Here is an 18,306-nt window from a genome sequence, read left to right as displayed (position 1 = left end):
ACCACATGGTGAAGTAGTCAAAATTTTCCTTCAGTGCTTTTCCAAAATGACTTTGCTGTCTTTTCTTCCCTTTCAGCATCACTTCTCCCAGGGACTCCATTATACTACTTATGCTCAACTATCACCTACTTGGGAAGGAAGTAGGCTAAAAATATCTAATTCATACTAAAGAGGTTTTGATCTAATGAGTTAACCCTTCTACTTCATCAGCATTTTAAAAGAGAATCTTGGATTGCATTAATCAAGAGAAAAGCTCTCCTGTGATTGAATTTCCAGCACTTCTCCTGAGTAGGGAAGATATTTCTGATTATAGAGGCTACCCACTCAAATCATACCACAAAGATAACTTCCCACTCCATCTATGGGTGATAAGGACCCTAATTAGTAGACCTGGGTATGCACAGTTGAGACATAATCATGCCTTAATATCAACATTCTAAATGAGGCTCTAGAAGAATTTGTCTGAATCACCCCCATGCGAGTGTCGGGGTTGAATAGTCAGGAGAAACACTACAGGGATTCCTGGCTGAAGCAGCCCAGGGTACAAAGAAATGGAGGAGCAAGCAAGTGAGAAAAGCCAAGACCCAAAGTAATAGTATTAAATCCAAAGGGGCAGATGCCTGATTAACAAGCATTCTCCACGCTTTTGGAGTTAGGGGAGGTGGGGTTCAAAATAAGAACTGGTCAGGAATAGTTGGTGAGTCCAAGGGGGTTACAATGACCAGTCTATCCATAACATCCATGGCTCATGCTTCTTATTCAGTGACTGCCCACTGGATTAGTTTGAAAGCTTAAAGGCAGAGTGAGCATAAAGGATGCAGCAAAGGACTTGTGATGCTATGGGAAAATTTTAAATAAATATTAGAGAATAATTGGTAGCTATTAAAATACAGAAGCTATGAAGCTATTAGAATACAGAAGTTATGGCACATACATCCAGAGGAGATAGTAAAATCACAATTTAAAGACTCATTAGACACCCATTCATTTCTAAGACAGGATTTAAGAAAAATAATGAGATCTATCTTGCGGTAGTGCAGAGATATGAGCTAAATGACCCACGAGAGGTCTCTTCAAACCCAAGAGATTCTGTTTAAACGTTAGAATCCATCTGCTGTAATGGAAATTAAATCCAATAAGCATTCTCCTCGGAAAAACATTGCTTTATATGAGCAATGCTCTATTTGCTCTTCTATTTCTTTCTTTTCATCCCTTCCAAATTAAAAACTGGCTCAAACCTATCTCCAAAGTAATTTTCTTGATATTAACCCCTAAGAACAGGATTCATAGCCTAATATACCAAGAATGGCAAATAGACTTCATCTTGATAGAGGTTTCCTGAACTTTGTGTTGAGAAATATTTTGAAGCTGCATTCAGAGGGCTGTGTCTGATTAGCAATGCTGCCCTGCAGGAAGGAGGGATTAGGGTGTGCTTAGCAGGTGTTTGCTACTCCTGCAATATAACAACTCAAGGAGTATTTATCATTAAAAGCAATAAAAAGATAATCTAATATTTTAATATTCTGAAGCTATATATATGATCTCACAGGTATCAATGAGATTTGATGCATCATGTAATGGACTCCTTCCAAGTATATGGAAATAAGGGGCTAGTTATTGTTCAAAAGAAAAAGATCCAATAGAAGAGGAAAAGGCATAATACTGGTACACTAAGAATAGATAAACTTCTTACAAATCCACTAGCCTAAGGTTGGAACCCTAAGAAAAACATTTAGGTATGATTTAAAGAAGAGAGGAAGCAGGAACTGATATTTTTATGGCCATATACCACACAGCTTGGCCTAATGGAGGACACAGATAATATTCTCCTAATGTTGATCACAAAACTGATTTTATAGGCATAGAGCTGAACTGCAATTGTCATCCATTTCCAGAGCCATCTTGTTAAGCACAAAGCTATGCTGCCTAAATCTCAGCTGGAACTCTGACCCCCTGCAATGCTTAATAACTTTTATTTCTTTAGACAGCCAAGCCTACTCAGCCACCTAATGGCCTTCAGTGTCCAAAAGGTAAATCTTCCTGGTAAAATCACTTTGGTTTCCTGAAGAACTCTTCCAGGGGATTCAACCCAGAATTTCTCAATCCTGGACTCAACCCCCAGGTCCCCGCTGTACCATCTAAAGTTGTGGAGATTACATGTGGTTCTGGTGGTTATGGTAATGTGGAAGACTCCAGCCCAGCATAGGGCTTACATTCCTCCATCCTCCTATCTGCTCTATCTGAGTCAAAGGGGTGTCTGGGAGTTGGGGATGAGGTGGCAGGGGGAAATGAGGGGATATTGCTTGACATATTGTTGGAACTCAAAGATTTATCAAATGAATAGTTGAATGAATGAATGGAATCCGGGGGACCACCTTAAATAATGGGAGGAAAAGTGCTTTCTAGCCTTGGAAAAATATATATAGCAAGCCAGAAAAATAAAGCCAGGCCACTGTAGATAAGATTGGTGCTTTCCTATCCTACTATCACCAACCATCCTCCACCTAAGACAGGAAAACTGAGATAGCTTTGCACAGGAGGTTTATCTGTCACTGGGAGAACCTAAAGACAGAAAGGTTAACCTTCAGGTTAGCAGGGGGAAGGTTATGCAGACATGATGAAATTTGGCAGCACTTAATCTGGGAGTTTTCTAGCATGTACAGTATGAAATAAGAGGGTCATGTACAAGATCACTGAAGTGTACAGTGTGTTCTACCTTTGAACCTGGGCTTGGACAAATAGACTTTTTCTCTTGAACAATATACTGGTATGTTAGGAGATAACAATATCAAAAACTCCAGAGACTTTAACAACTTTATTTGAGGAAACAACTGTGCTTAGTCTTAGTGACTAGAGATAAATCTGAAATCATTTCTGAATAAGAAGTTGGTTTTGTTTTCAATTTAGTCTTTTCTGAATTGTTCATTTTGGATTTTAAGCTATGCTGCTATTGTCACTTTTAAAGAGCTAGAGAGTTTGGTGGTATTTAGCCATCTAAGTAAATTAGTGCCTAAGGCTGTACGAAACTGGCTATGTATTGGCTTTAAAAAGCGCCTGTACAGAGGATATACAATCTTGAGAACAAGTGGTATTTATAATCTGGTACCAGAACAAGTTTTGCCGTGGCAAATGTCAATTTTGCTTTACAATTACTTGGACAATGTTTCTGTCTTTTGTTTCAATTTCAGCTATTTATAAGCAAAGTATTGTTAATTATGAAATTAAATATGTAACTTAATCTCCACTTAGGTTTTGATACCATGCTAACTGAAATAACTATCTACTTGGTGAAGTTATATGGAAGAAGAGGACATTCTCAGCTTCGACTTACTCATTATCATGGACTGCTGTCAATGGAAAAAAACATACTTCATACCTCCAGCTCTGCTCCACAGAGCTAGCATGTCTTGAATCTTATGCTCTTCTGTATAACTTAGACTGCTTAATTCAATCCATGACTGGAACATAGGGAGGAATATTTAATTCGTTCTGCGCTGTTGGGATCAGAATAGGACTGAGTTTTCTTGGGGATTGAGAAGACTGGGAATTTACAAAATGTCCATTTTCATGTTTAATTAGAAAAACTATCAAATTATGTCATCTGCAGTTGAGAACTCAGAATTCCTGGATATTCTGTAGGGCAGGCTATATGAGCACTAGGAAATGAAAGCCCTCCAGGAGCAGTCATGTGCTGATGGATGGGAACTGGATGGGCACACCAGCTCTCAAGTCTCTCCAGTGGGATAACCCTGAAGTTCATGTCTACATCACGGGTAGCATACTACTTCTGCACAGGGCCAAAGAGTAAATATTTTAGACTCTGCAGCCACACGGTCTGTGATGCAGCTCTTCAATTGCGCTGTTGCAGAGTGAAAGCACCCATAAACAATTCAGAAATGAGTGAGCGTGGTTATGTTCCAATACAATTTTATTTATGGATGCTGAAACTTGAATTTCCCATAATTTTTATGTGACATGAAATATTAGTCTTTTGATTTTTGTGACTATTAAAAAACATACAAGCCATTCTTAGCTCACGGGCTGTATAAAACCAGGCTGGATTTGACCCACAGGCTGTAGTGTGTGAACTCCTGTTCTACATTATCTTTTGAAGTTTCCCTCAGGATTCCACAGTGGTATCTTGCTGGAAAACTCACCCTTTATTGCTTTTCCTTATCTTTCCCATCTTGCTTCCCCAGTCACCTAACAATATTCTCGGGAATCCACTCCCAAATAAATTGCTTGCACTTGGATACTTGTCTTGAGGTCTGCTCCTGGGGGAAGCACAACTAAGACAACCAGCTTGGCTGATTAATCACTGAACTGAACGTTCATTGCTTTGGCACCATGAAGACCCCCAGAAAGACTCCTGCCTATGAGTAGATTTAATAAAAGGCTCCTTTCATTATATTCTCAGATTGACAGTGCAGTGCATTAAAAATGCATAACCTTTACCATTCCAGTCTTCTGACTTGTACCTGAGGTAAACCTGAGAGTGTTAACACCCGCAATGAGCCCAAGGCAGCCATTTCATCTTGCGTCCATGGCTCTCAAACCCTTGAGGACATCAAGGTGCTTCCTCAGCAGCACGTGTCAGTGAGTCAGAGTTAGTTGAGCCACGCGGCAGCCCATAGGAATCCAGGGGCCTTGGGAGGGATGATAACCACCACAGCAATCTCTGTAGCCATGGGGACTTAGGAAATGGGTCTCCTTCCCAAAGCTCCTTGAAAATAACCAAAGGACTGAATTATTTCCAGATCAAGGATAGCAGGTGGGTAGATGGGGCATTCATTTTTTTGGTTCCATATTGCTCCTTTTATATAGTAATTTCTTTCTTTGCAAATTGAAAAATCTTTCCTCACCCTGTTCTATGCTGTTCCAGATGGCTATACCCTCTCAACCTGGCAGGTGCCTGCCTGTTGGCAATGAGGCTGTGAACTTACTAAGTACAGCATTTTCAGATCTGCAGACACAAATGAAGCAATGTAGATTCTTTTATTAATGACAGGCTTCTCTAATAAAAGGATGGGCCATGACATGTGAACTACAAGGGGATTATGAAACCATATCTGGCTCTAAAGTGCTAGGGACCTGTGCATTACCTAAAAATTGATTAATAGACACTGGTTTCCTCTACTCCTAATTGGTATGCAACATACAACACAAATATAATTGTAAACTTAAAAGAAAAAAAAAGCTGACATTCTAGGACTAGCTCTGGGGTGTTTACCAGTTCTAACAAAACTGTTCAAAAATGTGTTTTAATTGGGTTTCCATTAGTAAGTCTAATCCAATGGGACTCCCTAATTACTGAGGTAGGTCTTAATTCCCTTTCATCATTATTTTCTCTCTTTTAGTCCAAAATAGAAAGAAAGAAGTTCTCTTTATTAAGATGTGAATTTTAAATTGAGCTTCAGTCCAGCAAAGTAAGCTACCACTGGTCCTTTCTGAGCCTAACCCTCTGGAGGGCTTCATTTTAAAATTCAAACACAGGGAGATTATTTATCAGTGTGGTTTTGGCAGTGACATAATTGCCCCTTGAAGAAAACAAATTGGCAGCCTTGCAAAAGAGGAAGTGATTTTTATTTATTTATTTATTTTGTATGGGAATTAGGTTCTGCAAACAAATGCCTCTGACTACTGGGGCTTAAAAAAATGCTGTATGGTGTTCAAATGAAAAAGCAACATGAAACCAGTGAATGCCCATGGTCGCAGGGTGTGGGAAGTGTAGCCATGGTAATAAAAACCAAAGTGCCAGGGAGTAGCACACCAATGCCCAGAGCCATAAGCTTGCTGAAATTTCCACCCTAGACTCTGCATTCCTGCTTAAAAAACACCTCCTTCTTGATCAGACACACAAAGGCCTATGTTTCTGTGGTGTAGGAGGATGCAGTTAGGGTCGAGTAGAGAGAGAACTGGCTCAGGTATGGAGCATCCAGGTTATCTCCCTGCTTATAACAGTCTTGGGGTCTGTATGCTGCAGGCCTAGGAGAAGGAGAGAAAAAACTATTTCTTACCATCAGCCAGCATCACAGCCCTGGCATTTTTTTCATCAATTTGCATACCCAGGAACAGCAGGTGTATTTCAGAAGCATATGGATCACTGCCCCACCTCCCCAACACACACATACCTTCGCCTAGGTCTCCCTCCAGGCCCACTTTATCATATACATTCCCATCTGCTTTTGAATGCTGCAAGATTCACAACTCGGGATTTATTCCTTGGATATAAGGCCTTGTTTCTTAGTAATGTGCACATAATCCTGGGATACATAACACCTTAACCCCTTAGCTTTTGAATTTAAACAAACCCACCACATTCATTGAAATTAACTCTTTCAAAACAGTCAGAAAATTAAAATGAATATGCTCTATTAATCACTTATACTTTACTGAATACAGGTAGGGAAAGGATTAGGCAAAGAAGGATTAAATAAAGGGGGAGATTGTGTGATCTCTATGATGATCAGGTCAATGGAAATGAAAACTGCCATTATTCTATTCAATCCAACCTCTCATTGCCACAAAGAAAGAAGATTCTACACAGGTGTTTATTCTTTATACTTGCTAGGGTATACTTTTTCTGTGAATGAAATATATAATAAAGTACATCTTAAAATAAGATTCATATTAAATACCCAGTTTGGGAATGTGGAAATTAAATTCATCAGAAAATTCTTCATAATTTAATCTATTTGGCCAGTAGAGATATCGTTACATGGCATTTCTCCAAGTCCCCAAGCTTATTTATATCACTTTGCTATCCTCATAACATCTGTGCTCTTAGGAGAGTAGGGATAAATTTAACTGAATACTTTTCTATTTAGCTGGGAGAAGATGCATAAAAGCATGGAATTGTAAGAAATGTCGTATCGTGATAGTGTAGGGAATGTAAAACATTCATAAACAGCTGGTTAGAGTATAACCTGGAGGACAAATTTGGTCACTTTATCAAAACATATCATGTGATATAATTTAATGTAGCAGTACTTTTTCCAGAAAGTTATTGCATAGGAGCACCCCAACGAACAAGTGAACCAAGGTATAAGATATATGGGAGATACCAAGATATTCATTGTAACATTGCAAATGTGGCAAATGATGGAAGAATTTAAATATTTGTCAGTAGGTTAAATAAATTACGGCTTATTCACACAATGGAATGATACACAACCACTAAAAAGATTTAAGTAAATTTATACGTGCTGATACAGAAAGGTATTCTATTAAGTAAGCCATAATGCATAGAATCATACATATATTTTTTACAAGGAGAAATGGACAGGCACCTATTCGTGTGGTTACCTCTGAGGAGGTAGTATGTTGTCAGGGGAAAATTTTACTTTTCACTTCATAGTCTTCTGAACTGTCTGAATTTTCTTTTTGGAAGTATCCATTCATTACATGTATAAAATATTAATAACAAAGAAAAATAAAAAAGAGAAAAATGATAAAAGTGAACTGTCCTTTTTTTCTTTAAATTTTTTATTGTTATGTTAATCACCATACATTACATCATTAGTTTTTGATGTAGTGTTCCATGATTCATTGTTTGTGCATAACACCCAGTGCTCCACGCAGAATGTGCCCTACTTAATACCCATCACCAGGCTAACCCATCCCCCAGCCCCCTCCCCTCTAGAACCCTCAGTTTGTTTTTCAGAGTCCATCGTCTCTCATGGTTCGTCTCCCCCTCCGATTTCCCCCCCCTTCATTCTTCCCCTCCTGCTATCTTCTTTTTTTTTTCTTAACATATATTGCATTATTTGTTTCAGAGGTACAGATCTGTGTTTCAACAGTCTTGCACAATTCACAGCGCTCACCATAGCACATACCCTCCCCAACGTCTATCACCCAGCCACCCCATCCCTCCCACCCCCCACCACTCCAGCAACCCTCAGTTTGTTTCCTGAGATTAAGAATTCCTTTTGAAAGCATACCTAGGTATCATCTGGGCCTACATTCTTTCTTTGACAGTGACCATACTAGATTAGAAAGAGGTCAGAATTGCCTTCCCTGATGTGCCCTGAACATCAGTGTTCCTGCATAGGTTATAGATTTGCCACCATGAAATAACACCTATCCTATTAGAATCAGTATAAATTGCTCATAGTACTTCTTGGGGGTAACGAGTTTCATAAACTCATCAGCCCTACTTCACACCCTGATCAGGGGTACAGAGGGGAGAGGCCTCTAAATTTAGTCCTTTCAATCTTCAAGAGCTGCTTATAAGGTTTGATGAATAAGTTGATGTTTGTCCTTCCGTGTCTTTCACAAATGTATAGTCTTTGACTCTACCTCTTATGCAACTTTGCCTTTCTAGGCGGAAGAATAAGAAATCTTTTAAGCTGCCTTCAGTAGAGGGACCCCCTGTTTTCCCAGTCATTTTAGCTCCCCTTCTCTGGGCACTGTTCAGCTCTGACATGAATTTTTTGGAGAGGTTTGAGAATCAGAATTGCAAATGGTTTTCTCAGCATGGTTGTGCAGGGATTTCATGCAATGTTCCCTGTTTTGTTTCCACTGACTTCTTTCCTGGCAACCCCACTCCCTGGCCAGCCTTTTAGAACAAGCGCCCCCATCTCCTTTTAGCCATTCTTTTCCCTCTGCAAGATATCAAACCTCCAAGGTGAAAATGGAAAAATTTCAGATGTTTCTAAATCATGGAATCCCAGAATAGAACTCAAAGGGTCATTAGATTTAATCTTGTCCAAACATCCCATTTTATAAGTGGGGGAGATGGAGGCCCAGGGAAGTTAAGCAAGGACTCCAACTTAAATTTCCCAGCTTCCATGCCAGCCCTCTCGCCATTTCATCTGTGTGCAGAAGAGATATTAGAAATATTTAATAGCTGTATATACCTAAGGCACCAGACTGTAGACTCCCCTGAGTGCTGGGTTAGGGTCCTGAAGGCACCCTGCTGTGGAGGACAATAGCTCTTTATTTGTTGGATCAAGGAATGGTGTGTGGCTCCTAGCGGATGGACAGAGGTTACTGGGGTGGTGGATAGGGGGGCTTGTGGAGCTCACAGCAACACCTTTTCACCCACCTATAAAGAAGTATTTCAATATATTAACTGGGACAGTCATCCAAGTGTGTACCAGTTGTGTAGTTATGTCTATAGAGTTCTTTGGTCTAATTTAGATAAAACTCAGGTATATATCTTTCTTCATTGCAATGCTTTGATGTGTAAAGACTCAAAGAGTCTCTGCAAAGTGATATGCTGTAAATCTTTCAAAATATAGACATCATGAAAATAACTTCCAGGTACTCTAAACATTATACATAATTAACCAAAATCTAGGGGTCTCACACATCCAGTGGCATTAGAATACTGCAGCCTTTCAGTGTCACTCAAAGATGAAATATTTAAATTGCAAAACAGATATATCTACACAGAAATGTGAGCGCTCTAAAAATGTATGAGCTGATGCTTATCCATCTTCAAGGAAAAATGAGTCACAGTAATGTTTCCCTCTGTGCAACAGATTTTGAATGGTGATTTATGCAGTTTAAAAGCAGCTAAGTAGCCCTTGTCAGTTAAGACTATCGCAAGATTGTTGATGGCGACCACTTTGTACAAATTACCTAACCAATTCAATACCCCTTCCTCTGAGCAAAAGAATACGGAATACCCAACCCCAGGAATGGGTGGGGGTATGTGCATGAAGAGGCTCTTTGTTCTCTCATTCTCTTTTCTTCTCTCCAGCTCCTTAGGAGGTACTACATAAAGACACAGCATCCGTGAAAGGTAAACAAATGGATGTACAGAAATGTTCCCCATAAGAAACCTACCTAAGACCCCCACCCCTAACATCTCTCCCATAGCTTGAAATCCCAACATTCCGTTTTGTCTTGAAGAGTGCCCAAATAAACAAACTTATTCCTGATAAGCCATAGATGCTTTTATCTCTGGAAACATTTTCCCCCATGGAAAAATGGGGTCTAGGTTTTGCCCCAAATTTATTTTCTCTATCAGGTTTCAAAAATATCAAAAGTTAAATCATACTTAGTCATACTTTTGAAGAAGTAGTCTGTATTGAAAATAAAAAGACTAGATGAATAGAGGTATGGAAGATACTCGGTGTAATACTTGATGGATGTTGAATGAAAAATTAATCAATATGTATGTCAGTTATACCTCAATACACGATTTACAAGTTAACTCATAAGAACTTGCATATTTGAACTGGGGACTTCTAATGCCAAATTTTGTAACCTATAGAGTTCAATCAGAGAAACAAAACCACTACATACTACACACACACACACACACACACACACACACACACACACACACACACACGAGTGCATGCAAAAAAGGGATTTGTTACAGGGATTTGACCTTACACAACTGTGGAAGCTAGTTAAGTAGTCTCTGTAAGATTGTTGTCTTTGCTTCTGATGCTGGAGCTTAAAGTCCACAGAGCAGGCTGTGGGGGAAGGGAAGATGGATATGCAGTGAGGGAAAGCAAGAATGAGCTGAAACCCACAAACCCACAGGAGGGGCTGAAAAACTGTCAGTTCGTGTCTCTAACCTTCATGGAATGGTTGTTCTGTTGAAGCTGGGGATCCTTCATCACAGAGCTAAGCCCACACAGCTAGCCCAGGAATAGAAGCAGCTGAAGGAAGAATTAGGGGAGGGTGGAGCAGCTGAAAGCCCAGCAGCTGTCTCACGCCAGTGAGGGAAATTAGCAGATCTGTGACAAAGTGTGTGAGCTCCAGAGTGGCTGCTGTTCCCTTCTTCCCTCCAAATCTCATAGAAGAATCTCTCTTTTGGCTCACCATAACCAGGAACATATAGGAAAGGGATTTCTGAAATATGTAGTGCAGCCTAGCAAAGTGACAGTGCAAAGCCACCATACTAGTCACTATACTCGGGGAGAAGGCAGAAGGGTTAACAGATTTCGGAGTCTCTAACAAATAGAGATGAAGGTATCTGTCTAGCAGGACAGAGAAGAGGGCAAAGGTACTGCGAGGAGAGAAAAGATAGTATATATTTGGTTAGTCACCCTCCCTCCTTCCATTCATTAAAAATGTGCATTGAGCATTTACTCTGTGTCAGGCCCCATATTAAATTGTATTTTTCAAAGATGGCCAATATATCCCTTCCAGCATGTTCATCTTATACTGTGACATTGAAACTCCTCCAACAAGAGATGTGATTTATATTCAACCCCCCTTAAATCCGGGCAGGACTGTGATTATGGCAGATGTGATGCTGCATAGCTTCTGAAGCTAGATCATAAAGGTTATTGAATTTCCATCAAGCTCTCTATCTCTCTGGAGATTCTCTCTCCTTAAAGATTTATTTATCTATTTTAGAGAGAAAGAGAGACAGAGCATGAGCAGGGGGAGGGGCAGAGGGAGAGAGAGAGCGAATCCTCAAGCAGACTCCCCACTGAGTGGGGCTTGATCTCAGGACCCTGAGATCATGACCTGAGCCAAAATCAAGAGTGGGATGCTTAACCGACTGAGCCACCCAGGCGCCCCTCTCTGGAGATTCTTGTCATCAACTCAGTCTCCATGTTGAGGAAGCCCAACTGACATGGAGAGGTCATGTGTAAATGTTCTAGTTGATATTTCCAGCTATGATCTCAACACCAACCAACTAGCATTAATCACTAAAACTATGAGTGAGTTTTCAAATGATTGCTGCCCCCAGTCTTCAAGTATTGCCCCCGAAATTGATGTCAGAATGAGGAAGATGAGCTGTCCACACTGAATCTTCCTCAAACTGCAGATTTGTGAGCAAAATAAGTGTCATTATTTTAAGCCACCAGGTTTTGGGTAATTTGTTACACAGCCACAGTAACTGAAAGAGGTTCTTTGCCAAACTGACAGGGGAAATAACGACTGATATATAGTCATATGGAATCATATATAATTACCTAAATCCTTTTTTTCTGTGGTAGTAAATGCACTGCTTGAAGCTAAGTTTTTAATGAATACTTTTGTATAAATAATGGTATGTTTTTAACTTTTTATCTTGAAGTAATTATAGATTTGCATGAAATTGTAAGAAATAATACAGAGAGATCACATATACTCTTCATCTAGTTTCCCCTAGTGGTGGTAACATCTTACCTAACAAGTAACAATATCACAACCAGGAAATTGACATTGATACAATTTACCAATTTTATTAAGGTTTCACCAGTTTTATACATAGTTGTGTGTGTGTTTAGTTCTAGGCAATTTTATCACATGTAGTTTCATGTGATGACCATCACAGACAAGATCCAAAAGAATTCCATCACAAGGATCTCTGGAGAACCCTTCATAGCAATCCCCCTCCCATCACTACCACAACCCCCAATTCCTGGCAACCATTAATCTGTTCTCCATCTCCGATTTTTGCATTTCAAGAATGTTATATAAATGAAATCATACAGTATGTAAACTTTTGAGACTACCTTTTTTATTTTTATTTTTTTTTACTCAGCATTATTCCCTGGAAAGCCATCCAAGTTGTTGTGCATATCAATAGCTCAGTCCTTTTTATAGCTGAGCAGTATTTCATGATATGGATGATGTCCCAGAGCTATTTAAGCATCCACTCAATAAAGAACAATTGGGTTTTTTTCTGCTTAGAGATATTATGAATAAAGCTAGATGAACATCCGTGTATGGCTTTTGTGTGAAAATGAATTTTCATTTCTCTGGGATAACACACAAAAGTGAAATTGGTGGGTTGTACGGTAAGCACAATGTTTAGTTTTATAAGAAACTGTCATACTTTTTCCAAAGCAGCTGTACCATACATTCCCTTCAGCAATGTATAAGTGATCCAGTTTCCTTTGTATCCTCACTAGCATTTGGTGATATCATTATTTTGAATTTCAGCCATTCTGATAGGTGTACAGTGAGAGAATGACATATTTTGTAATATGATTAGACCAGATGTGCATACATTATGTGCACATCTAAACTCTTGTTTACCCCAGGGGTCTTATTTTCTTCAGGATCTCTAGGCCTAGGGCCTGCTGAGATACTTCTTACCCATGTCAAATGTTGGGAGGACCTTTTTCTTTTTTCTTTTTTTTTTTTTTACTACCACCTCTTTCCCCTTGACCATCCTCTTTGAAATGGAGAAGAGAATGAGTTACTTAAGGTCTATAGCTAATGGCTGGCTTTACTTTCTTAGAAATCATTCCTAATAGATATGCAGAGGCAGACTACATTGCTTTGCTCCAAAAAAAAATATTTAAATAAATTTTCTACAACAAGATACCTTAATGAGGAATTCAAGATAAAGAAAGATAAGGACAGGGAAAAGATTAAATCTGGAATAAAATTAAATATATAAAATGCATAAGGTCTCTTGCCATTGAGTCACAAATCTGTGCATTTGTAGAGTTAAGAGGGTGATGTACTGAGTTATCTAATTCATAACACTTATTAGGAAATACTAAAGCAGTTGAGAGTGAAGCAGATTGGGAATAAGTCAATAAGAAGTGGGGGATTGAACCTGTGCTAAACTAAGATGCACATGCATAATCTAAGAGGACAGCCACTACTCAGCTTTAGCTGATGTTGCCAAGAGGAAAAAGTAAGCCCAATGTTTCCAGATTTTCCAATTGTTTAAGAGGCCACAAAGTCAGATTTGTAGGTAGTTATCTCCTGATTTTTAATATATTAACAACTATATCAGTTAAAATACTAGCTGAACAAAATACTTTTGCTGTTGGCCTACCACTGCCAGTTGAAAACCTCTGGCCTGGAAAAGTAGACAGGAACATCTTATGCAAGGCAATCCTTATAAATATGACCTCTCTCAACTTAGCTTTGGGTAAATATTGAACATCACTGAGCTCATGGTTATGCTGGCATGTGTACAAAATACAGATTGTCTGTGGTGTTGGTCAAGTGTGGTGTCATATGCTTTCGTGGTTAGTCAACAATAATAAAAAAGCAACTAAAGACTTGAACAGACACTTCACAAAAGATATCCAAATTGCCAGTAAGCATAGTAAAAGGTGCTCAGCATCATTAGCCATCACGGAAATAGAAATTAAAACTACAATGAGATAAAACTATATACCCACCAGAATAAAAAATACCGAAAACACTGAGTGTGGGTAAAGATGTGGAGCAACTGGAACTCTCCAACATTGCTGATAGGAATGCAGAATTTTACATCCTTCTTATTTCTTTTAAAAAGTATTATAGTCCTTCTTCATGATCAGCAATTCCATTTCTAAATATATATTAGCCAAAAGAAATTAATGCATAAATTCATAGAAAGACTTATACAAGAATGATCAGAGCAGCTTTATTCAAACTAGCCATCCACTGAAAATATCCCAAATGTCCATCAACAGGCGAATGAATAAACAAAAAACTCCATGGTATACTCATATAACTATGAGCGATAAAAGGAACTCATTAAGATGCATCCAACAATACGGATTAAGCTACAAAAAACACATTAGGTTGATGAAAGGAGCCTTACATAAAAGACTGGATATACGATTCCATTTATATGGCATTTGAGAACAAGAAAACTGATGGTAATTTAAAAACTGGTTGTCTCTGTGAGTGGGGGAATTGACTACAAAGGAGAGTAAAAGATGTTTCTGGGAGATGGAAATGTTCTGCATCTTGAGCTGGGTGATAGTTACATGATATATACATTTGTTACAGTTCTCCAAACTATATATATATAAGACCCTTGCATTTTGCTGTATGTAAATTATACCTCGGGAATGTACTAAAGTAATAGCTCAGTCCTGATAGAAACAACTGTGGAACAACACCGCTGTCCTGGCCCAACTAACCTCTGCAGCTTCATGCAGGGAAAAAAATGTCAGCCTCCATGTTGGCATGTTATACTTGGGTGCATGAGCTTGGCCAGTTCCACACAGAGGTTGGTAAAGCACACATAGAGAATGACTGAAAGAGCAAAATTCTTTTTTCCCAAGACAATACCCATCACACAGAGAAGCAGTACATGCTAGTGGTTAAGAAAATGATTTTGAAGTCAAACAGCATAGATTCAAATTCTGGATCCCCCAAATATTAGCTGGGTAAACTTGAACAAATTCTTTTACTGTTCTAAGCCTCTTAATTCACATCTATAAAATGGATATAATAATACCTTCTTCCAAGTGTTGCCATGGGGATTTTTTCAAAGTGCTTACCTAGTACAATGACACACACATAGCCAAGTATTCAATAAACAGTAGCATTTCACACTAGTCTTATGAGAACCAAATGTCTGAACATTTAATCTTCAAGGCTTGTCTACTGCCTTCTCCCTGAGATCCTTTCACCATCCTAAAACTCCTAGGAAGAGTTAACACATCAAGTCCTTAATACCTTAGTGCAAATTACCTTGAGTAAGAAATGACCTCCTCAGAGTAAAGAAGGGCGGGGAAGTTGTAGAGTAATTTACTTGGGGTAGATGTAGAAGGAGGATGTGCCATTTAGGGTTCCCTGTTTACAAGTATCTGAAACAAGTTCTACCTAACTGAAGGCAGAAGGTTAAAAAGTCATGCTTGGGGGTCTGCAGAAATCAAGGTCACTCTACAGGCCTAGGGCACAGAATCAAAAACCATCAACTCCAAGCAAGAAGTGACTAATTAGTGCATTACCTCTAATAGTTTTTGTGCCTCAATTGCTCAAGATTCGAAGTCTTAGGAGAGACAATATGTTAGCCAAGTTCAGGTCAACTTCTCCATCCTGGCTCTTAAAAGTGGGCAAGGCAAGTAAGGACTGAATGCCTTCGGTTTCCAAATGGGGAAGCAAGAATCTGGCATTATGTTACACCAAGACCACCCTAACGAAAGAGAAATATTCCCCAAAATAAAATAGGAGAACTCTTGGAAAGTGGCAGCTGATACTGGGCAGCTGAAAACAACAAACGTCTACCAGAAAGAACACAGGGCAGAGCCGTGGAGGGCAGAGAAGGCCCTTTTCCTCTTCTTGGCTTCTTAATTGGCTGTACTTGGAGCTTAATGACCTTTTCAGTGATTCCTTTATTAAATTCAACCCAAAAACAGCTCTGAGCAGCAGAGAGGGACCATCCATTTATCTCCTCATTAGTCACCTGTTCTGTATCTCACTGTATTTCTTAAAAGTCTAAGAGCTTTCTGGGAGGGTCAGCAAGAGGCCTAGAATAAATACTGAAGAGTGTCATTTTGTGGTACATATTTTACACATATAAAAGTTAAAAGATTAGGGTGACTTGCACAAATCATAGGAAAGCAACTGTACTAGCAAGATATACACAATAATAGTCAGAAGATGGAAATGCAGAGAAATTGACTTTTCAGTTTGTGTAACTGTTGCCAGAATAAATATTTCCCTCTCACAGAAATATTATTTTGGTGTTGCCCACTATGACCTTCTAGAGAAGGAGGCCAAAATATAAATTTGAAAATTGTAATATAACTAAAGCTTATTTTATTTTTTAAAGATTTATTTATTTATTTATTTATTTATTTATTTATTTATTTATTTATTTATCTGACAGAGAGACAGAGAGATCACAAGCAGACAGATAGGCAGGCAGAAGGAGAAGGAGAAGCAGGCCCCCCGCTGAGCAGGGAGCCTGACATGGGGCTCGATCCCAGGGCCCTGGGATCATGACCTGAGCCGAAGGCAGACGCTTAACCAACTGAGCCACCCAGGCACCCCACTAAAGCTTATTTTAATTTAAAATTTTTTCTGTCTTTCCTACATGCATTTTCCTTAGCTTGAGAGAACCCATGTACTGCCATGTTAAAATATTTTGTTCAAGAAATTTATCACCAAGGTTTCTTAATTCAGTTAATGTGTGTGTGTGTTTTAAAGATTTTATTTATTTGGGAGAGAGAGAGGGAGGATGCATGAGTTGGGGGAGGGGCAGAAGGCGAGGGACAAGCAGACTTCATAATGAGCATGGAGCCCGATGTGGGGCTTCATCCCAGGACCCTGAGATCATGACCTGAGCTGAAGGCAGGAGCTTAACCAACAGAGCCACCCAGGTGCCACAATGTATATATGTGTTATTAAGTCTTTGTAAATGTTGACAACTGCCTTTTTAATTTTGGTTGTTATAATAGCATATCTTTTTGACTCAGTTTGGAATCATTTGTGCATGTCAACCAATTCCAAATATACTTCTGCTCCCCAGGCATCTTCAAGTAGTAAAAAACGTTGTTTTTACTATGATGCTGAACTTTACAAAATAGTATTTCTGTATTTATCACAAGACAACTGTATCTTCAAAGTTGAACTTTTTCACTGAATTTTCAATTTAATTAGTAATAATCTTAGATTTTTCCCTGTGACAGAATGAACTTCTAAAAATTTACTTTGATTCCATGAATTGAGTGAAAACAAAATTGAACCATCATTGTTAGGAACAGGTTTTCCATTTGAAGCTTCCACTATCACTGATATAAAACTGATCTCACTTAATTCTTTTTGCAGTTCTTCTACTAATGGAGCTAGCACAATAACATGTATCATTTCATTTTTAATATGTGTACATGAAAACTTAGAATAATAATGAATGACATTAATTTAGTAAAATGATTATTTGATCTAAATGAAAAGTCATGTCTTACAGAGTGATACATAAATACATCTTCTGAAGATGTACATGTTAAACTGATATCTTCAGACCCAGGCTTCTTAAATAAAGTACTAAGATTCAAAATAGATATTTATGTATCCCACAGGTTTATGTCCCAGGATTTTATACAGTCAATTATATTATTTTGGCTCCTAAGGTGAATGGTATGAGTCTCGAAAAATTTTGTGCAAATTATATGCCCATGATCAACTTTCTTGACAAATGGAAATTCAGTAGTTCATTTGTCATTAATAATCATGCACTTAATGTTTTTAAGCTCATTGGAACTAAGAGGGTTTATTGCAAAATAAAAAAGCATTATTAAACAGTAAAATAGTTGTTTCTTAGCATCATACAATAAATGACAAAAGTACTGTATAATATTCAAGCTTATCTCTCAGGGGTTAGCAAATTACTACCTGTGGCCCAAATCCAGCTCATGACCTGTTTATGTAAATAAAGTTTTATTGGAGCACAGACTCTTTCATTTATGAGTGCTGTCTTGGTTGAAACAGACACCAGATGATCCACAAAGCCTAAAATATTTACTCTCTGGCCCTTTAAAGGAAATATTTGCCAACCTCTGCTCTATATATAACACAGCAAGGCTGGTCAGCCTCTTTTTCCTGTACATATTTTATATATACCTAACCCAGGGTTTCTCAACCTTAGGACTATTGATATTTGGGGCTGGATAATTCTTTGTTGGGGAAGAGGGGGCTATTCTGGGCATTGTGGGATGTTTA

The 18,306-nt window shown here is 38.6% G+C and overlaps 1 long non-coding RNA gene across 1 annotated transcript in view; it reads right to left on the bottom strand.

The window, feature by feature from the left end:
- Positions 1–5,614: 5,614 nt before the first annotated feature.
- The window catches only part of LOC118356531, a 37,247-nt gene continuing 24,555 nt past the window's right edge, over positions 5,615–18,306 (bottom strand). Inside the window, exon 3 of the long non-coding RNA XR_004819830.1 lies at positions 5,615–5,985. This is a non-coding gene — a long non-coding RNA (uncharacterized LOC118356531). The remainder of the gene's footprint in view (positions 5,986–18,306) is intronic.

This window comes from Zalophus californianus, chromosome X (assembly GCF_009762305.2).
Source record: "Zalophus californianus isolate mZalCal1 chromosome X, mZalCal1.pri.v2, whole genome shotgun sequence".
Classification (NCBI taxonomy): Eukaryota; Metazoa; Chordata; class Mammalia; order Carnivora; family Otariidae; genus Zalophus; species Zalophus californianus.
The sequence above is the reverse complement of the archived record's forward strand: the minus strand, read 5'-3'. Positions and strand labels throughout refer to the sequence as shown.